The sequence below is a fragment of the Triturus cristatus genome, chromosome 4_2 (genome assembly GCF_964204655.1).
Source record: "Triturus cristatus chromosome 4_2, aTriCri1.1, whole genome shotgun sequence".
Taxonomy (NCBI): Eukaryota; Metazoa; Chordata; class Amphibia; order Caudata; family Salamandridae; genus Triturus; species Triturus cristatus.
The window spans coordinates 109533927-109557071 of record NC_140586.1 but is presented as its reverse complement, the minus strand read 5'-3'; the positions used below and the strand labels follow the sequence as shown (position 1 = coordinate 109557071).

The 23145-nt window shown below is 45.3% G+C and overlaps 1 protein-coding gene across 1 annotated transcript in view; it reads left to right on the top strand.

Moving 5' to 3' along the window:
* OLFM2 (olfactomedin 2) overlaps positions 1 to 23145 on the top strand; it is a 976052-nt gene that overhangs the window by 264901 nt on the left and 688006 nt on the right. The window lies entirely within an intron of this gene.

Below are 23145 nucleotides of genomic sequence, written 5' to 3'. Positions count from 1 at the left end.
ATACTGGTGGGCATTATTGGCATAAGACAGTCGTCCTCGGTGCTATGGTGCCATGGCTTATGACTAATACCGGAGCATTCCAAGCAGTCTGTCCATGTGAGGCATTTGTACAGGTGAGTGTTCAATTGAAATAACAAGCTGATGTTTGGGGGCCCTGTATTTCCTAAAAATGAAAATGTGTATTTTAAAGGCATTTTTTTCAAACAAAGGTTTTCTTCAGGAAAATGTAGTTTATTTGCCAAAATGGAAAGTGGTGATATAAAAATCTGAGCATTTTCAGAAATTGATATGCTGATGAAGACAAAAAGTTGCAATTTCAAACACATTCAAAGTTGATACTTGAAAGATAAGTCAAGCTGAATTGAGGAGACTTATTGCTGTGGTTATGTCATTTGTGCCACAAGGCATGTGAAGATTTTAATGTTACTTTATCCGTCAGGTGGGGGCATTTAATATTGATAAGTTTTTCATTAGCACTCCTTCTGGTAACATTGCCTGGAATACTTGGTTGGTACTATGATAATCCTGCTTAGGGTGGTCATAGTGTAATGTTTACATGTGCTGTCAATATTTTACAGTGATACAATTTGCTAGTAGCTCGACAGGACTTTCCTTGAGCTGAAGTAGCTCTCAAAACAGAAAAGGTTGGAGACCCCTGAGTTAAAGCATTCCTTATTATTCTCTAGTAAGTGTTTGCATTCTTTGTTTGCTTGTTGGCATTGATATGTGATGCCGCAAGCCCATGGGAGTGGATCTGGGGCCAAGAGGTAGCGATGGAGAGCGAGTGTGGAGAAATAGGATGGTGTTTGGCGGCCTACAAATGAAGGCTGCCGGGTTCTGGCAGAAGTCAGCATTACCGGAAATGGGCTCAGCTTAGCAGCAATACTTCAAAGAGACAATTTTGGAACCCCAGAGTGGCACTGAGAGACACTTGGGGGTCGTGACTGGCTTGGCGTGTGTGAGGTACAGCACATGGGGCTTGGATATAGAGGACCAGTGGTGACCTGCCTGGGCATTCCCTGCGCTGATGGCAGACATTGTCATCCCCTCATCCCTATGGAGACATTTTGTGGAGCCTTAGGGTGGCTGTGAGTGATGCATTGGGCTGAGGGAGGCCTTCCGTGTGCGGGGGCACAGTGCCATGGCTTCCAGCAAAATCAAAGAGGCATAGTGGCACCAATGGAAACACTGAGTGGTGGGGGCCTGGGGCCGGGAAGATCTCCCTGACCCAACGTAGTGGCAAACAAATCTGTGCAGATAGGGAAGATGTCAAGGGGCCACGTGTGACCAGAGGGGGTTCCTGATGGGCCACGGACGAAGGTGTGCTCGGACGTGGAGCAAAAAGTAATAAGGGGCATGACAGTGCACTCCCCTCAGAAGACCACATGTTTTCCTTGGCAAGCTGGTCGGGGTGAGGGATGTGCCCCCCCCCCATTATAAGTTGATGGAAATGACACTCCACAACTTTACTGAACCTATGTTAAATATGTCTCTAGGAGAACTCTTAAAAATTGAGTAAACTTGCTGGCCATTATAGAGAGGAAGGTGCAAAAGGCCACAGGCTGTTCTGCTAAGGAGGCTAAATTTAGTGAAGGGGGTTCCGACTGGACCCCCCACCTGACGCCCAAGAAACAAACATATAAACGTGGTCTCCTGACCTGTTTGTATAAATCAAGTCTATGACCAGAAGTAGAGGAAATTTGTAGACACAAGATTACAGTTCAAATCACTGACTAACAATCCCCAACCATGTCTTAGACAAAGTCTGATCTCCTGGAGAGAGAGGACCTGAAAGGAGACATAGAGATGAGCCTGGCTGATCTCAGATCTGATTGCTGACTTGGTGAGACAGAGGCTGCTGGATGTGAAAACAAAATGATTTGTTGGAAAGTAATAAGGCAAATGACGCCCTCAGTCTAGAGGCTATGCACCAGAAACTACATGATGGGCTCAGCAAAAATTGGTTTTAAATTTAGCTTTAAAGCATTTTTTTGCATTGTTTATTTATAAGCACTAAAAGCAGGAACATGGCCAGATGATTCCGAGCAACGAAATGGCCCCCCTTGCAGTAAAACCATCCTCCAGCCACTCAGAAAACAAAAATGACTGACAGCCCTAGAATGGCCCGGAAGATTACCTCATCACCCAAAAATCTCTTTGATACTAACACCCCCTGCCTAATAGCCACCAATAAACGGGAGCCAGAGGGATGGGGGAAACTGATGATTTCTTGGATGGGAAGGTTCAACATTATCAACATAAATGTCCTTCCAAGGCTTTTATATTTGCTCCAGGCCCTCCTAGTTTGGTTAGATTAACCTGATTTAAATTACACCCAACATCTTCTTTCCCAGTTTGTGTTGAGAGGTGGGAGCCCTGGACGTACCCCTAACTTCCTTATTCAGGCTAGAGACAACGGTGGGCTTGCCCTGCCAAGTGTTCCCCACTACTATGCTTCGACCCAATTTCTGAAAAGTCGTGGAATGATCGAAAGCAGAATCTGAAAAGAACTGGATCCATATGCAAGATGTCCTTAGGCCCTTATGAGACTTAATATGGGTTGAGAAGAAACACAGACTGTCCAGTGTCTATCCTAGTACACCATTTAGTACCACCCAGGGGGTTTGGGATAGATTTTAAGGGGATAAGTGGTTTTGTGAAATATCCCCCATCTTACACCTCCATTCATTTTAATGGGGAATTTACCCCAGCGTCAGGTGTTCCAGCAAGGGAGGACTGGGGAATGTAGAATGATATCTGACATATCTTGTTCTACCTCCCCTAGAACATTTGAACAAGTCAAAGCTGAATTTCACCTCACCGAAAGGGAGTGCCTGCGTTATGCACACAGGATCACTCACCCATGAATCTGGTAAGCATCCATAAGAGAAAAGACAACCCTTGAGACACTCATCTTCAACTAATAGGCATCAGAGGCAGTATTTCAAACCTTTACAGGATACTAGTTGTACAAGAGTCAATGCAACACTAGACTCACAACGTGGAATGGACCGAATACTTGGCAGGCAGGTCTTAAATGAGCAGTGGGAGAGACTTACCAGGGACATACATCCATCTCCCACATCCGCAACAGGCAAAGAAATCTACTATAAATTATGTATGGCTGGTATCACACACACCTCCTTCTTCACTGTATGTTCCCTAATGCAAATCCTAGATGTTAGGGAGGGTATGACACCAAAGCAATTTGTTGTACATTTTGGTGGCAATGTCCCTTCTGGGATGTGGTATTCACCAAGCTAAGGGAGATATTCGGGGACCCAATCCCAATTTCAGGGGATGATTATGGGCCTGAAGCCAAACACTTTTAAGTCAATGGCTAAGCACAAGTGGCATATGGTTTTGCAGTGTCTGGGGCAGCAAAATTAACCGTAGCAGTCAACTGGAAGGAAAAGGACACATCTCTGCTTTCTCAGTTGTATCACAGAATTTGGCTCATCCTAGCTTTGAAAGGTTAATTAGTAATGTGAATGGAACACACTTATATTTTGGGACAAATTGGAAACTAGTATAAGAAGTAATGTGCTAGGGCCTCCCTAACACATTGCTCCCACCACTATAAGGAGCCTCAGGTGTTTTTGCTTTGCATGTGTTAGTATGGTTAGTATGGTCATCTGTACGCACCGAGGATGCCAGAGCCCCCATAAGAACTCAATGGTGCTTTGGTCACAGGGAAGAAGAGTTGCAAAGTCCAGACTGACTAAAATGAGCAAGGGCTGTTTCCCCATCCCCTTAAGGGATTATTGTCGAGGAAGGATAGTTTGGATCATATGTTATTTTTACCTTTGAGTTGATCTCTAATGCAGTTGACCCTCAACATGTAAATGGCATGCTTATACGTCCTTTGCTATGGAACTGTCGGATGAGAGTTTGCTATTTTGAAAATGATCTGTAAAGCAAACTTTAATAAACAGTTTTTCAGAAAAAAGGCCAATATACTTCTACTTTGCAGATTTACAGCAAACAAAATCATGTGGATATCATTTTTCTTATCGTTCTTATTATTTGTATTTATCACGCCCCGGAGGAATTTCAAGTACGCTGGAGTAATCAGACTAAATTTGGTAATTACGCATTACTCTTTGTCGTGGAATTACCAATAATAACATAATTGCTCCTGCTTGCATAATTAAGATCAATTTGGGGAGTCGGGGAATCGAACCACCAGAACACATTTAATGAGTACAAGTGGACGCTCACTATTTGTGTCCTGTTGCATTTAATGCTATTTCAATGCGCAAAATGCATCCCCGCATCCATTTTGGACACAAGGGTACATTTTGAACAAAGACAATAGCGCAAAATGTTAGTAGTAAGTTGGGGGGAAATTCTACCCCCAAAGCACATTTAGTGCTGATTCTTAGTGCAAAATGCATTCTCATGCCCATTTTTTATTCTAAGGGGCATTTGGCAGTCGGAAATAACACTTGATACTCAGAGTTAGCTATGGGAAAATCCTACCCCAGGAGCACATTTAGCAAGCGTGAGCGTGATAAATGATTTGGCAGCACACATAGAAAGAGGCAACGACTCTTAGGATTGTTTCCGTGCAGGAAGGTGCCCCCTCCTGCATAAAAACAATCCTGCTGACAAAACAGGCACCCTTGCATGGTGCGAGGGTGCCTGCGTTAGTGCTAGGCTACCGAAACATTGCCAGCGCAGGGGGAAAGGACAGCAATGCACCATGTTGCATAAATACATGCATTCCTGCCCTTTCACTTTGGCATTGGGCAGCTTAGCAAGTGACTTGCTTCCCTGCCCTACACCAGATCCCAGTAAATGAGGGCCATAGATTTTGCTGGTGGCTTCCAGAGGTGCATGGAAGTTTCTTTTTAGAAAAAAAGATAATTATCGTTCAATATGAATATACTGTAGGAGGAGGGGACCCGGGCTTCTGCTGGAGAGAATAGAGTGTGTGAGGTTCTTGCAGTGATGAGTTTCATTGCGTTTTAGAGTTATTAAATATTTTCTTAATAACGTTTCATATATATGACATAACGACAGTTTTGTACGCTGCTTTCTCACAAAATAGATTATATTCAGTATCTTTGAAATTCTTATTATTTACTTCCAGACTTGTGTTCTCTTTAATAACAAGCATACCTTTTAATCTTATTTTGTCGATATTTTATTTCTAAAGTCATTGCTTTGTTATGATTTATTTTCAAATGTATTCACATGGGGGCATATTATCAAGCAAGGCGTTACAATTATCGCCGCTTTAGCGGCAGAAAATTGCCGCTAAAGCGGCGACAATGGGGTTGATAATATGCCCTGGAGAATTCCAATAGAAGCCCATGTTGACACCAGAACACGGGCTTCTATTGGAATTCTCTGCGGCATATTGTCAAGCCCATTATCGCCGCTTTAGCGGCAGTTTTCTGCCGCTAAAGCGGCGATAATTGTAACGCCGTTTCTTGATAATATGCCCCTTAGATCTTTTTAAACCATAGAGATCCCATCGTGTGGGTTCCTCGTTCGCAGTAATCGCATAGCTGCCTACTCAAGGGGAGCGTTCGACCATTGGTTTTTAAAGGAAGCCATTACCTAGCAGAGAGAGGTCCCAGCAGCTGTTTCATTGCTGAATTATAAAAGAGAGCAGGCATGGGGAGCCATGCAGCCCCTCTGCGTCACTTCTCATTCGACTCTCATTCCCAGGCCATTTGTCAGCACTATTTTCATCGCTGACAGTTCACCTCCAAACAAGATAATGAGGTGGAAATAAGCAGCAATTTGCATGCAGATTTTGAGTGACTACATTAAGGTTTAGACAATAAAAGTGGAGCATGAATGATAGGAAAATTACCCCAGAGGAATTTTACAAGGCAGGGGAGAGGGAATCATGCCGGCTTGTAGGTATTCGCCATAGAGATGCTAAGGGATGAGGTGAGTGAGCGGCAACCTCTGTGCCTTGAGACCCTTGATGGGTGAGTAGCGCGCTTTATAAATGCGATTGATTGATTGATTGATTGTGTGTGTGTGTGTGCGTGCTTGTGTGTGTGTGTAGTGAGAGAGAGATATGGAGGCTTGTAAGCAGGGCACGAGTCGGGGGTACACGCGGGTACATGGCGTCCATCCACTCTTTTCCCAGGGTGCACACTATCCACCCTACTAAGAAGTCGGGCCCCACAGAAATATGTTGAACTGGTCCCAGTGTCATATTGAAACACCGGGACATGTTCATCAGCTCCTACAAGTTGTCTGCTTTCGATTCCCAGCAGCAACGTGCAGGCAGGGAGGGGGCTTTTTTCCCCACCTCTGGCTGAGCAACGATAAAGACAGAAGTTAAGGGGTCATCAGGCCTCCTTTTGAAGGAGTGTGGGACTGGAGGCTTCCTGGAACCTCACAAATGCAAATACACTGGGGAGAAAACAAAAGCACACAGCTTGTTATCTCTTCACAGGTACTTAAGAGATGCATGCTTTTTACTTTGTTGTGTATAAGTGCATGCACTGTAAGAATGTCAGATGGGTTGGTCTGTCTCAGTATTTACACAAATAACAATTTAAATAGCACTTTGTTATTTCTTTCATAGTACTCCTCATCCCACTGCAGAGTGTTAGAGCACTTTACATACCATACACATTATCCATTCCAAACAAATCATGTAAGTGCATTAATGTACAAGATGTGTCACATGTAACAGTCAGGGTTACAAGGTATCGGAGTCAAATACCCTTCATAGCTCACTGTGGTCTACTAGAAGGATTACTATTTATTAACTGCAAGTAACAAAAGGATCTCTGTGTTCATAGCAGTAATCCACCTACCTATCTACATAAGATAACATTCGGTGATCTGCATGTTACATGAAATGCTTCGCAGGAGACACCTTTCTTTTTAAAACATATTTTATTGCATTCATAGTTGGCATATGTTAATACATACACATATCAGCGCATCACTTCCAGTGAGGTTACTTCCTGTGGTGCCATGTGGAATGTCACTTGTTGTGACGTCATGTGCTTTGATAGCATGCGTCATGATGTCACTTGCATACTGCCTGACTTGGTCAGTCCCCCCCACTTCTTTTTTAGGTCTCGCCTGAAACAGTGCATGCGCTGTCTCTTCGAGATATTTAGTAAGTGGCTTTTAAAAGTGCCACCAGAGGATTTTGCTGGCCTCAAACTTGCGGTTACACGCGTGAGTGCGCGCGCAGCTGCCAGCTTTCATCGCCAGATCAGGCGCCATCTGGACTCGCCAGCCTGCTTTTACTTTTGCTGTAGCGCGCCCCACTCGCGTGCTTTTTTAAAATTTTCTTTTAGCATGCGCACACAACTCCCGGGCTTGTTTTCATTTTGGTGCAGGTGTTTGACACATATGGAGCACAGTCAGCCATTGGGATGCCATCGCCGTGCATTAGGGAGTCGGTTTCTGATGATTCATGTTGCACGTCTGTCATTTTAACCTCTTCTATGATTAACCAATGCGATGGTACTCAGTTTAGCGACTTCGGACGGATTGAAGGCTGTGTTAGCCTTGCCAGCATTCAAACTAGTGAGCTGCAGATCAAAGCAAATCTCGGGGATGAGTATTTAACTCGCTGAGCCATCCTTTTGGGCTTAGTAACACTTGTGGTTGTTTATTCGGGGCCATGCAGGGAGTGGACTGTGAACCAGCTGAACTCAGTCACCTGTGAGATGCGTCCCAATCCTTGTCTGGATGTGTCACTGACAAGTTTCTTTATCTTCTCGCTCATGTGCTCAGATTGGGGGTTCTCACGTGCACACCTTTCAGATACCAGCCTGAAGCGTGTTCTTCAGTACAGTATGCAATGGGGGAAATATTTCCTCTGCGTCAGGTTTCTAAACCCTTTCAAGCTTTATGGAGTTTATAAAGGGCCACAATTTTCAAAACTTGCAGAGGTTTTGCAAAGCAACTGTTTCAACCTTGTGATCCTGCAAAGTGTCACCTTTGCAACCTTCCCAGGGGAGCTGCATATTTCGCTGACCCCACCCACCAATGAGCCGCAGTACTTACGGTGCAATACCTACACTCCCCAGCAGACGGTGCCAGAGGCCAGGACCTATGCTGCGTGTGTGAGGATCTGGCCCCCAAGGGATATAGAAAAGACAAACGCACATACTCCCAGAAACACAATTCTTCAGGTCACGTGATTTAAGCACAACACTGAACCCTTAGCCTCTGGGTCTGGAGCGATTCAGTGTGGCCTTTGATTTCTGAACCAGAGAGACACCCAAGTCCAATATCTTCGGTGAATGAATATTTCATCACAAGCGAACAGTGGTCCAGTTGTTCACTAACTGCAGATTATTCTACGGTGTCGTGAGCTCTGAGCAGTTTGTGAGACATAGTCACAACTGCAGACTGTCCATGCAGTTTTAATGCAGTGACCACTGGCCAATGCACGGTGTTGTCATTCAAACATTCTTTTTTCTAAAGTGTTCTCCCGTAAGCAATTTCATTCCACTCTTGGTAGAGCTGCGCCTCGTGTGTAACAAGAGGTGTGTGTGTGCATCTGAGGCAGTGCAAACCCAAGTGACAGCAACATTAAACAAAGATTTCCCATAAGCAATCTCATCAGCAGCCACGCTTCTCCAGTTTTGGTGTTTGTGCATATCGCTGTGAGTCACTGTGTCTGTTTAAAATTGTCTGTCAGTGCGCACTGGCTTTTACTTGTATTTTCTGCTGTGTGCTTAATGTATATATATGTGTCGCTGGGTCAGTTTGCAGCGGCATTTCATCGTCACTCACACTTACACATAGCTGTTTGCCCATGTGTTGTGCGAGTCTCCATGTGCCTCTTTGTTTCCTTTTCACGTCAAGAGAATTGTCTTTTTATTGTGTGCCTGTTTCCGTGAGTCGCACATTCACACTGATTACCTGTCTTCATCTGTGTGTGTGTGTTCATCTCTTTGAGGATCTAGCTTGTGCCGGTGGTGTGTCTGTCAACCCGCGGGCTCATCTGTTCATTCCATTGTGTGTCTTGGCGCAATCAACAAACCCAGACTGCTCTGCAGCAGCCTCTGCCTCATAGAATGAGCTGTGTTTACACAATGTTGATCATTATAACCACCCGCTAAATTACACACAGCAGGAATTAACACATCTCGGCAAGGACGAGCAACATCCTGTGATTCTGAGCAAATCACTTAATCTCCCCGTGCCTAATAAAAACAAGCATTGGCATAGCCAATAGATCTCGCCTTTGGGACCTTATACGTGTTTAGCCATGCAACAGTTGGTGTTGTTGCACCAAGGATATTGTGCTGCCTAACTAAATACTTATAAGGTCCCAAAAGCGAGACCTATTGGCTATGCCAATGCGTGCTTAGAACTGGTGCCCTGCTTGCAAGGGCAGGTTCTGAGAGCTGAGTGTTGTCAGGAAAAGTCAGATAATCAAATCCTATTTTCCATGTTCACTAAAGCGGTAATATAACTACTCATATCATCTTGACTGCCTCAGTATCCTTATGTGTAAGTAAGTGTATGTAAGACTGTTCTGTGGCAATAAATCGGTATTTGACCTTAGTACTATTTTAATGCATGTCTGGATTGTTTTTATTACTTCACTTTCTCCCCAAAAACTAAAAAACGATGCCAGACCAGTGAAAATAAAAATGGCGAAACAATATGTGTTATTTGGAATATGTATGCTAAGCAACAAACCTTCACTCATTACTTACAGTGAAAAGGACATATTCCACTTTATTACCACAGTACAGCCATAACCGCCCACCCGCAATGAACTGCTCCTGACCGCTGTATCTTTTATTTATCAGTTTAAAAGCAAGCATTTGTTATTTATTAATGACAAGGCAGCAAACACACCTTTTATCACTAGAAAGCGCGAGATGCCCGATCACCCGTCTTTCTCTATCCCTGCAAGATTTTATTTTTTTATGTGCAACATTTCTTAGTGTAAGTAAGTAAGTATGTTTGTTGGTTGATTACTAAAAACCATTACAATGTGCTCTAAACCCCAGTTGAAAAATAATTTAAATATGTAACATTTACCTTAAAGATCACAGTAACATTTAAATATTAAAATCAAGTCTAAAAAGGATAACTTGATATTGCTGGTATTTTAAATAGCATTTCTAATTGAGGTTTCAAAACATTTAAGAAATGTAATGCAAGCTAATCATTGTTATACAAGATAATCAAAAGGCACTCCCAGACTGCATGTCATTTTGGGTGGATATTAGAATTCAATTAAATTTACTAACATTGAGGCGAAACTATCATCCTTTAAAATCATTCTGAAATTTAATCACATATTAAAATTGCCTAAGCCCGTTACGCCATAGGTACCATCATTCCATCAAAATTTATAAATACATAATATTCTACAATAACATATAAATGATTTTGATACATAGAAAGATTTTTCTAGTGACCGCCACATTACACTGCCCAACCATGTGTGGCCGCATCTTTAAACAGAATTCCGCAGGTTCTCAGCCAGGGACAAAAACTTGACCAAGCGGCACGGTACCAAGATTGACCTGCCTGATAGACAAAATTTGACAGCCTCTTGGTAGGTTCTCACTTTTGCAGCTAAGAACAAGGATTTTGTCGGGCCTGCAGTCATCTTGGGTAAATTATGTGTAGTAAAAATTATGTTTCACAACCACGCAATCTGCAGCAAGATGTCGCCTATTGCTGGATCCACCTTGGTGTGTCATTCTTGGTAATGTACATGCCAAATCGCAACCATAGAAACCTAGGGGCATATTTGCAAATGTATAGCGCAACAGGAACATCACTTTTTCCGACATTCTGGTGGCTCAATGCGCTGCCCCACTTTGTGTGGCTTAACGCTGCTTTGTAAATATCGTCCCTTTTTATGCAAGTATCTGCATGAAGGGGTGTGTAGTAGGTGTTGCTGAGGGCGATCCACCTCAATACCCAATTTTATTTTGGACACTGCCCAGATTTTCAAGGATCTGCAAATCTGAGGCAATGCCAAAAACTAATGCCCCTGAATGGGAGGCGTTAGATTGGCGCAACAAGGAGAAATACTTTAATTTCTCCTTGTTTTTTCTCTTTCTATGTGTATTGCACTCTGCAGCACACATAGAAATAGCAAATCACCTTTAAAGATTGTTTATGTGCAGGAAGGTGCACTTCCTGCACATAAACAATCATCCCTGCAACACCGACTCCATTGCACTATGGAGCAAGGGTGTCTGTGGTGGCACTAGGCAGCTTTTTTTGCACCAGTGCTAGCGAAAACACAGGGTGCACCGTATTGTTATTAATATTACACATTATCATTGTTTTGCGCCAGGCACACATTTCAAAAGGAGCGCCGGTGCAAACAGTGATAATGCGCCCCATAATGGTGTATGTGCGAACTCGCTCATGTGAAAACACGGAGCAGGCGCGCCGTATTTTCACAGTGCAGGCGGCACATGCCTGCACTTTCAAAGGGGTTTAGAGATCCCCTTGCAGGCGGGTGCAGTCAGTGACTACACCCAGCTGCAAGAGAAAGTCTGGGGGGGTCCATGGGACCCCCTTTACCCCCTGCAGATGGCTGCTGTCAGTAGGCGTACTAACAGTGCGCCACCTTTTAAATGGCACACTGTCAGTGCACCTCCTAAGGGCTTCTTTGACTCTGCGCCCGCGTCTGTAATATGGCGCGGGTGCATCGTCATAGGAATGCCCTCATTTGCATAGGGCATGTCCTATGCAAGTGAGGGAACACCCTCTATTGATAGCGCTGGCGATTTAAGTGCGCCAGCGCTATCGGTATTATAGAAGGGGGACGCACATGCGTTTGCATCCCCTTCTATAATACCAAAGTGCCCAGGGGGTGCACAAAGAGGGCTCTAATGCCCGTTGTGCCACCAGGGAACCATCTATAATACGGGCCCAGGGCATTTTGGAAATTACACAACATGGAGCTGCTAAGTTGCGTGCAGCGTCACGCTATTAACTTGTAGATATCTCCCTTGGTCTTTATGCGAGCTGAGAAGTGAGCTTTCAGATAAGGCTAGAGCCCAAGCTTTTCATAACTGGCATTTTGTTCCCCTATCAAGGCCTCTTTATCCAAATCGAAACATAGTTGCTTCATTGCTCAGCTTAAGAACATTCTCAGACTTGTTCTGTTGTGTGTTTCACATCCGAATGCTTGATAATCAAAGGTGTGAAGGCAGTCTGAAAAATAAGATCTCCAAGCATTTCTGTATTGGGATTAATACTAGCTTGCCAACACAGCTTAGCTAATGTGTCAGGTTCAGATACAAATAACACGTCGAGACGTTTTAAAAAGGTAGCTTGTCTTGCTAGGGTTTGATTTTGTAATCCAAATTCAAGACGGATTTCAGCATGACCTATGGTTTTTGGTAACTTGAAAAACGACTTAAAAGCCTGTATTTGCAGTTTATTCAAAAGTGGAGCATCTTGACCACGAAAGATGACTTATCCATAAGCAAGAACAGGGACCAATTTTGCCTCCATGACTTTGACTAGATGCATGTAGTGTGGACTCACAAGCTTACTTCAAAGGGTCTTAAAAGCATAGATAGATGTTGCGTTTTTGGCACTCAGGTGATTAAAATGGCCCTTGAATCAAAAACAATGCAGAGAAATTTGTATGACTTCACATGCTCTATAGTCTCCCCCCTAAGTACCCAAAATTGAGGTTTTACCTTTAGATTAACTATTGTGATGACATTTCTTATTGATTTTACAATCCAAAATAAATGATTTTAGTTTTACCAGGAGGTCTTTATCTATTCCTGCACTAGTCAATCAATCAATCAATCAGGGGTTTATAAAGCGTGCTACTCACCCATGAGGGTCTCAAGGCGCTCAGGGTGGGGGGGTTGCAGCTCCGGATCAGTCGAAGAGCCAGGTCTTGAGGTCCTTCCTGAACGTGTGCAGGGTCGGGGAGGGTCTGATGTTCACAGGGAGCTCGTTCCAGGTCTTGGCTACAATGTAGGAGAAGACTTTCCCACCTGCTCTGCTTCTGCGGATGCGGGGGACCTCTGCCAGGGCGAGATCGGCGGAGCGGAGGTTCCTCTTGGGTACGTGGAAGGAGACACTCTCGTTGAGGTATTTGGGCCTGATGCTGTGGAGGGATTTGTAAGTGTGGGTGAGGAGTTTAAAGGTAACCCTCTTCTCGACGGGGAGACACTGGAGGTCTCGCCGTAGGTGTTGGGTCACGTGTTTGTGATGCGGTGTCCAGAGGACGAGTCTGGCTGTGACATTCTAGATGGTTTGGAGTTTTTGTAGAAGAGTAATGTTGATTCTGGCATAGAGGGCGTTGCCGTAGTCAAGTCTGCTGGTTATGAGCGCGTGGGTGATGGTCCTTCTGCAATCGGGGGGGGATCCATTTGAAGCTCTTGCGGAGGATGCGCAGGCAGTTGAAACTGGTGGAAGCGACGGCTTTGATCTGGTGGTTCATGGAGAGGGAGGAGTCGAGGATGATGCGAGGTTTCGTGCGTGGTCTCTGGGGGTTGGTGGACTCACAAGGGTGGTGGGCCACCAGGTGTTGTCCCAGGCAGAGGTGCAGGGTCCGAGGATCAGGACCTCGGTTTTCTCTGAGTTGAGCTTCAAGCAGCTGTCTTTAATCCAGGCTGCGACGCCCTTCATTCCTTCCTGGAAGCAGAGTCTGGTGTCTTATGGATTCTTCGCGAGTGAGAGGATTAGCTGGTTGTCGTCGACGTAGGATACTTTGCTGAGCCCATCCTGTCTGACGATGGCGGCGAGAGGGGCCATGTAGATGTTGAAGAGCGTGGGGCTGAGCGATGATCCTAGGGGTACTCCACAGTTGATCTCTAAGGGTTCAGAGAGGAAGGGAGGGAGTCTGATCCTCTGGGTTCTGCCAGAGAGAAAGCATTGGATCCAGTCGAGGGCGGCTCCTTGTATCCCCGAGTCGTGGAGTCTGGCTGCGAGCGTGCGATGTGAGACGGTGTCGAAGGCTGCGGAGAGGTCTAGAAGGATGAGGGCCGCAGTGTGTCCCTGGTCGAGTAGCATGCGGATGTCATCAGTGGCTGCAAGAAGGGCCGTCTCGGTGCTGTGGTTGCTGCGGAATCCAGACTGGGGGCGTCTAGGATGGAGTTCTCTTCGATGAAGACGGTCAGCTGAGCATTTACGATTCTCTCGGTGACTTTGACAGCGAAGGGGAGGAGAGAGACGGGCCGGTAGTTTTTCAGGTCCTTTGGGTCGGCAGTGGGTTTCTTGAGGAGGGGTTTAACCTCCATCCGCTTCCAGTTGTCTGGGAAGGTGGCGGTGGCCCTGTGGAAGATGTGCAGTGGGCAGGGGTCCGTCGGGGCTCCTGAGTGGGTTTTCTTTATGGTCGCGGTGATGTGTTTGACAGTGGCGGGATTCCAGGTCATGATGGTTCGCTTATCTGCGGCAGTGCGGGGGGGGGTGGTGTCCAGCGTCTGTTCGCTGAAGTTGTCATAGAGGACCTTGATCTTAAGATGGAAGTAGAAGCTGAGCTTGTTGCAGAGTTCCTGGGAAGGTGTGGCATCCGTGGCTTTGCTGATGGGTTTGGCGAAATGCTGTATGATGTTGAACAGTTCTTTGGCGTTGGTCGCGTTGGTGTGGACTTTGTCCCTGATGAAGGTCAGTTTGGTGTCTCTTATGTGCTGGTGGTATTCCTTCAGGGCTCTCCTGTGTATTTTTCCGTGCTTCCGTGGTTTTCTGGTTTCGCCAGGTTTTCTCTAGGGGTCTGCAGGAGCGCCTGGCTTCTTGTAGTTCTGTGGTGAACCAGGCGGCCTTCAGAGGGCGATGTTTGGCGGGGTGGCGGAGGGGTGGGAGCTTGTCAGCGCAGCAGGAGATCCAGCACTGAAATTCTTCGACTGCGGAGTTGGCGTCGGTCATGGTGCTGGGGGGGTCTTGGAGGAAGGGTGGTGTTGAGGTGCTCCTCTGTGACCTTGCTCCAGTTTGTTCATGGCAGGTGTGGGGCGTGCTTGGGTGCGGCGGTGTTGTTGAAGGTGAAGTGAACGCAGTGGTGGTCCGTCCAGATGGGCTGGGTGGTGTGGCTGAAGCAGATGTTTGTCCCTCCTGCGAAGATAGGATCTAGGGTGTGTCCAGCTCTGTGAGTGGGCGTGTTGACGAGGTGCTTCAGCCTGAGGTTGGAGAGGTTGTCAAGGAGAGTGGTGGAGTCGGGGTCGATGCAGTTGTCGAGGTGGAAGTTCAGGTCCCCGAAAAGAATGTAGTCTGTGGAGGTGATGGCGTGGGGTGCGACGAGCTCAGCGATGGTAGTTGCGGACCGGGTGCGAGGTCCCGGGGGTCTGTAGACAAGGGTGCCGCATAGCATGGCCCTGGGGCTGGTCCGGATCTGGAAGTGGAGGTGTTCTGTGTTGAAGTGTGGGTCACACGTACTGGAGGTGGAGAGTCAGAGGGGGGTCTTGTGTGCGATGGTGAGTCCTCCTCCTGGGCGGTGGGGGTGGTCCTTTCTCTGGATCTTGTAGCCGTCAGGGATGGCAGTGGCGATGTCAGGGCCGGAGGTGGCGTGGTCCAGGTTTCCGTGAAGAAGGCAACGTCGGGCTAGAGGGTGTCAATCATGTCCCAGATCTCTATGGCATGTCAGTGTAGGGAGTGCACATTGAGGAGGATGCAAGTCAGGGCTTCGGCGGTGCGTGCGTCCGGCGGGCCTTCGACGGTCGTGGGGGCTTTGTCGATGGTGAAGGATCTTCAACAGGTTCTGCATGAGAACTGTCCATGGGTGGTGTTCGGTGAGGATCTTTCGCTGTCAGTGTGTCTTTCGGGATTGAGTGCGTGGAGGGCGGTGGAATCGTAACAGTGGGGCCCAGGGTTCCTGGCGCTGGCCGCGCTCGGGTCGCGCACAGGCTTGCTTTAGGCGCGACTGCCCAGCGGGCCCCATTAAGAAGGAGGGGAGAGGGACGATCAGCTAGGACGCGGGATCAGCAGTGGAGGGGTGAGGGGCCGCAGGTGCAGTAGTGGCGGGAAAAGGAAGCTGGGAGATGGCGAGAATCAACAAACGACTAGAGAAGAAGGAATAAAACACAAACAATACCAAATTGGCACAGCAGTTTCGAATAGCCCACAATAATTAATTAAATATTTACACTCAGACAGAGGTGACTGGCACGCTGGGGACTCGAACCCCTCACAGGAGGAGGAGAGGAGGCTTGACGGCGGAGAAATGGGCGCGGAGCTGCCGGGGAGAGAGTGTGTCCTCGACAAGGGTCAGTCAATTAAAGTAAAGGGATATATGTGCTGCAACTACATGAGGTGTTCCTCCAGAAACATTGTCAACCAGGCCTGCACTTCCACAAATACAATTTTCACCCTAAGTGGGAAGGGTATGCCCGGACGTGGGTCTTGTGCTCGCTATGACACCGGATTCTAGCTAGCCTGGCTGACGAGGAGCGATACCCTGAAACCGCAGCAGGGTAAAGACTGATTTGCATATGACTGGGTACAAACGGGAATAGTGTGGCGAGAAAAAAAAGATGGATTTGGGCCCAGATCTGTGACTGGGTAGGAATTTTTTGCAATGTTCAGCATTCCACCCATCATCTTTTTGTGTTGCAACTAATGGGCCCACACTTAAGAAACCTTTTAAACATGTCTCAGGCCTGCCATTGCACCCTGTATGTGCAGTTCTAAGCTCCCATTTCAACCTGGCCAAATAAAACATTTAGCAGCCCTAAACCTTCCTTTTTAAAACATATAAGCCAGCCCTAGGGTAGGCCATACACAGTCAAGGGGGCAGGGTGCAGTGTATTTAAAATGTTTGACATATGCTTGTAAGTTGTACGTCCTACTAGTGAAAAAAAAAACTAAATTTGTTTTTCACTACTTTGAGGCATACCAGTCCCATAGGATAACATTGGGTTTTATTTCTTATTAAATTTAATTTGTGTCCACTTAAATTGGTGGCAGATAGCAATGTCGAATTTGGTGCCTAAAGAATGATACTTTAAAACCCTCTTTAATGGTTAAGGTGGATTTTAAGTCACAATTCTGAAAATTCCACATTAAGAAAGTTGGCATTTTCTTGTCTTAGCCATTTGGTGCATGTAGCCTGTATTGTGGTTCACATGACTGGGTGTAGCTGACAGTTAATCTTGGTGTATTGCTACCAGGCAGTGAGACAAATGGGGAGTAGGTCTGGCAGAATGGACCATCTCTAACTTGATAGTGGGGTGGATTTGTCTCCTATCACATTGGCACATCACAGTGAATCACCTGAGTACACTCACTAAAGGATTGACACTAGTTATTGGTGATCCCAGACAAGCTGGGGCAAGGGCAGGGAGACAGAAAAACTCCAACCACCTTTGGGGGTAGAAGCCTCTAAGAACTTCTGCTTCTTTAAAGTGGGCAGCTTGTAGAACTATTGAACCCTCAGACCCAACTCATCAGTACACCTCTGAAAATGTGGAAGACTCTGAAGGGTTGCTGTGCTGCCTTGCAAGGACTGCTACTCTACTGCCTTTCTGCCCTGCTGCATGAGTGAGAAGGAAAGGACCTCCATCTTGAACCTAGGAATACCAGATTGACTCCAAGGGCTAGTGGGCTGTCCCCCTGATCAGAGCCTCAGGGACAGAAAAGGCTCCAACCACATTGAACTCAGCACCTGGACTCTGCTTCCTGTGAATCTTGCCTCTCCAAGTGGTGCCGCCCCAGTCCTGAACCCTTGGAAATGGGACCAAAAGTGTTCTGCCAGCCCAACCTGTGGTCCAAGCAATACTGACGCAGAATTAAGCATTGCCTCGCAATCTCACCTCGGAACCACCACTGCGCATCTTCAAATCATTGTCGAAGCAGGACTTTGCAGCAGCCGCTAGGTGATGGCATCACGTGATGCATCCTTGACATGGGATCTCGAAATGCTCTGTAGCCCAGATTTAAAGTTCTTTGTTCATCAGGCCTAACCTGTTCCCTGTATCCGGCCTGTGCTCCATTGTGGCCAGCCTGCACTTATGAGTTTAGCCTGGTCCAGCGTGACCAGATAACCATAGTTGGCTTTTTATGCTTCTAAGCACTTTTTTCACTTAAACCTTCAAAATTGTATATATCCGGTTCTACTATTTGGATTTTTGGTGTTTGATCTCACTCAAAGTGTTACTCTATTTTTCCAAATTGAAGTGAGGGTTTTCTCGTGTTGGGTTTTTACTTTAGTACTGTTTGAAGTGCTGCATAAATACTTTATACATTGCTTTTAAACTAAGCCTGACTGCTTTTGTGCCAAACTACCAAAGCGTTTGGCACAGGTTAATTTAGGCTTTGCTTGTGTTTCACCATGACAAGAATTGTGGTTGATGTTTAAGTATGGTTCTACCCCCCTTTAACCAGTAACCCATTTTCCAACACCTGTTCTCTGACTTTTTGTTTTGCACTTTCTATGAGAACACTTATTTACAAGCTCCTAACACCACTGAGCGTCACTTCTTTGGACGCTACGGTGGTGTTGCGCTCTTCCCCATATTTACAAAGTGGTGCTAAGCCACTTAACGTGGTTTAATGCCACCTTGTAAATATTCCCCCTTCTGCTGCTGTCTGCAGCAGCAAAGGGATGGGCAATGGGTGTAGCAATGGGCATTCCACCGCAGCACCCTTTTCTTTTTTATGCTGCCCAAGATTTACAAGGCTGGGGCAGCACCACCAACTAAGGTTAGGTAATACCTGGTTTTAGGATGGCGATAGGAGGAGAAATTATTAATTTCTCCTGGTTTTTTGCTTTTTCTATATGTGCTGCATTCAGCAGCACACATAGAAAGAGCAAATCACCATTATCGATTGTTTATGTGCAGTAAATTGTTCCTCCCTGCACATAAACAATTGCCCCAGTAGCGCTGGCACCCTGGCAACATGGCGCTGGCGCTAGGCAGCTTTTTTAGCGCCAGGACTACGATAAACGCAGGAGTTTGCCGTATTTTTGCAAATACAGCGTATCCCTGTGTTTTGAAAATGATGGAGCGCTGCGTTGCCAAATTCAGCATAACATCACACTCCAGCATTTTCTTGTAAATATACCCTATTATTCTATATTAATTTATTTACCTATTTCAAACTTTTATAGAGCTCAGCTCAATCCAGGCTGGGTGTCGGTGCACTTGAGGGCTAAAAATAACATTGTAGAGCAGGTAATGTCCTTATTATGAATGTGAAAACATTCTGAACATTTGATTTCAATAATAAAACCTGAAAAGAAGTAGAACAGATGAGTAGAACAGATGGGACTGATTGGACCAGCTTTATTGGCTGAGAGGCAGATTAGTAAAGCAAAAACCACATTAACCCCTTCGCTGCGGCGGAAATTCCGCCGCAGCGCTGGGGGGTGCGGGGGGGCAGCGCGGTGGCCCGGTGCTCATGACGGAGCCACGCCGTCATGAGCCACGGTTGGGCTGTGCTCATGACGGAGTGGTTCCGTCATGACTCCGCCCACAGCGCTAATCGCCCGCACAGGCGGGGAATTAGCGCCGCGTGGGCGGCGCGGCCGCCAACGGTCGCAGCATGACGGAACCACTCAGTCATGAGCACACGGCAACCGTGGCTCATGACGGCGTGGTTCCGTCATGAGCACGGAAGGAGTTAAGAAAGGTTTGAGAAAATGACCATAAAGAGAAGAGCGAAAGAGTTATCAGATGGTAATTGGTAAAAGGTTAAGAAATGCAAGAAAAAAGAGGATGATTGGACGTGAGGCATAGAGGGAAGAGAGTAAAGGAGGGCATAGAGAAAGAAAACAGGGGAAGAAAAACACAGGAGATTGTTTACATATCAAGCTAAAGCTTAAAAAGTTAAGTGTTTTTTTGTGGAATTGTAGAAAGTCAATCTGTCAACAGAAGTCTTCAGGTAAACAGAACAAAAGTGATAGGCTGCACTTGAATGGGACAGGGTTGTTTCTGGGTATGTTCAGGATTCCACCCTGAAAATGTTTCTGCTCTTGGTGTTTTTGCAACCTCTCAAGACTTTTATGGTTGACAAAAGAGAGGTTGGATTTTATTAGCAGATGGCTCTGTGTTTTATGCAGGCAAGTATGAATATAATTCTTGCCTTGCCAGTAAGCCAAGGTAATTTCAATTGATTGTGGGTAGTGTGGTCAGATTTCTTTGAGCCTGATACTAACTTGGATACTCAAAACAAGAAAAGTGGCATAAAATAGGGATACTTGTATAAGCATTCATACTACAATGAAATAATTATTTTCCACTGATATTTTAGATTAAAACAATGATCTCCTTCTTTAATCAATTAATTACGTAAGTCTGTCTGGGTATCTGTTAGCATTCCAAATATTGGTGTATCTCTGGTACAAAAAATCAGACAACAAATCACAATAATTTACATGTACAAAGACACAACATCATCACTTCTACATTAACGCAAATACTCCTAAAAATAGGGAAAGTTCACTGGCCATTTACGTGGGTCTGCTTGCTTCCTTTTATTGTAAGAAAACCATGGTTGCATAGCCAGTCCAGCTTGCATCCCACAGGAGGTAGTCATCCAATCAAAGTGAGACCTGGGGCAACTGCCCCTTATGAATCTCCTTGGGACCGTGTTATTCATGACCCATTTAATTTCGTGAAAATCCTCCAATAATAAAGTCGAAGAATTTCGGCCTAAATTATTGAAGGCCTCCTCAGGACTAGGAGGACCGGAAAACGTAGACATTAAATGGAACATTCCACATGTCACATCTCATATGCAAGCTATGTACATCAAAGATACAACAATATTTAACATATTTTAAACTAGAGATTAAAATGGCATATACCAATTAGGTCCCAAACTGCATAAATATATATCCAAGTGGCTAGAAATGTGACACGGGATGCCACCCTTTCTCTACCGGAAAAACCATGCATATTTCAATGCATTCCTTCGTGTTACAGACCTACTATTAGGTCTAATACACATCCACGCCATTGTGGACAACTATATAATATTCGTGCGTGCATGGGACACCATGACACAATCTACGAGTGCCGACATTGATCAGATCAAGCAACTGCCCTGCCCTTGCACATAAAGCCACAAATTACTCTTGCCGACTTTCCAGAAATATCCGTACCTACTTGAGACAACGTGCAGGACCAAAACTTCAATTAAACCTGTATATTACAGTACTAAGCGTGACAAATGAAAACGTCAGCACTGCTATTCAAAGATCAGTGTGCTAGTAGGCGAAATCCGAAAATCTAGTCAATTTTGGCTCTGATATATTAAGGAGGCGTGTGTAATTAAAGTGTAAAAAATAATAAGATTACCAATTGCGAAAATGAATCCCAATCATTTGTTTGGTTTGTCTAAATGAAAAACCCAATGATGACATTATTAGTGCAGAAAGATATAATAGATGTCGCCCAGACGCAAAATACATAACAAGCAGGGGTGCAAGCTGACCCGTTTTCCTACCGTGTGTGAGTAGTGTATTCTCCCATACGGGTAGTGCTCTCAGTGATCATGCGCACAGGCAGGGTCGGACTGGGAACAGCCACCAGCCCTGGCAATTGCTGCCTGACCGGCCCTAGGGGGTGCAAGTGAAACACACCACTCCCACTTTTGTTACAGGGAGCCAATATTGCAGTACTGCTGCAAAACTGGCCCCTTGCAACAAAACTGTCCCCCACCCCTCCGCCCCACCGGGGAAATGCCCGGTGCCCACTACAGCCAGTCCAGCCCTGTGCTCAGGGCTATCAAACACTTCTGAACGCCAGTACTGCAACTTATCGGGTCCTGGAGGCCCATCGTGAGCTAAGCATGCTGGTTGCGGGTCATGTGACTAGATGTAAACCGGCGGCGGCTATCTTAGATTGTTCAAAGTAACTTTCCAGACATTATATCCAGCCGCGGTCGGTAGTAGGAGTAACTGCAGGGCGGTGACGTGGGGAGGGGGAGGGGCAGGGTGGGGGTAGTAAACTATGGATTATGGAGGTTTACAGGTAAGTTAACATATACATTAATAAAACGAATTTCGTTGCGTGCACTGCAACGCATTTGGGGATGCAGTGCACGCAACGAAATTCGTTTTATTAATTTATATTTTAATTTACCTGTAAACCTCCGTAATCCATAGTTTACTACCCCCCACCCTGCCCCTCCCCCTCCCCACGTCACTGTCCTGCAGTTTCTCCTACCACCGACCGCGGCTGATTATATCATACATGGAACCAAAGGGGTGGACAACAGTAGTTGCGGCTAGTTACAAAATTTAACACACCCTATTTATATACATGAACGTACATAACATGTTGGATTGGACCATGGCAGGTGCCAGTCAAGGCAGTGCTTCTATATCGTAATTATCAAATCTGTGACATCAAACAAACTGTTTAGTCAAATCTTTACATCCAATCTGCCTAATTATGATATAACTGCATTGTTTTTGTGGAAATGCACAGGAAAAGAAATGTCTTACAGTATTTAAAGACTTTGTAGTGTATATATAATTACAAAAATACACCTGAATCCACGTGTCAAGGGGGAGAAATCGGTTTTAGTGCATCAATAATTCCATGTAGAACATAAAACATATTTAGGAATATCAATTCTGATGATAATGAAAAGACATATTGAAGTTGTAAATCACATAGGTTACCGGTAGGTCTATGCCTGACTAAAATACTACAAAAAGATTATTGCCATGAACTAGATTATTGCCTTAAAAAAGATCCTGAACGCAATTCATATCAATAACCAAATCGTGTCCAAATTATTTAGGCAGCGTATGGGTGTGTGAAATTGTTCTACTATTTTTGCTTACATTTTGGCCAGAACTGAGGAAATGGAAATACCTCAAAAATATGGTCCGACTACATTTGATGTAAGCCCCGACTCCATTATAGCTTATGGAGATAGCCATCTCTCTTAACTTAGACAATGGATCTCTGATTTATGCAGCATCATTGTCATGTCTGCTTTTAGATGCAGATGTTGACAGACTTCATCTTTTTAGGAACATTTCTTTGAATAATGATATAGATACATTATCTTATGCGATATTCGACTGGTTCAAATGTCTATTCATCACTATATCAAGCTAAACAACAACACATACATATATATAACCAAAATAATGTAGTCTGAATTGACATCCTTTTGCCTTATATGTTCATAAAGAAACATCTGCTCATAATCTTTGTAACACATTCCAAAACTTATGACAGAAATTGCAGTTTCTGATAAGATTTAGTATATAAGGTATGCCACTTGACCACTTGTCAGGAG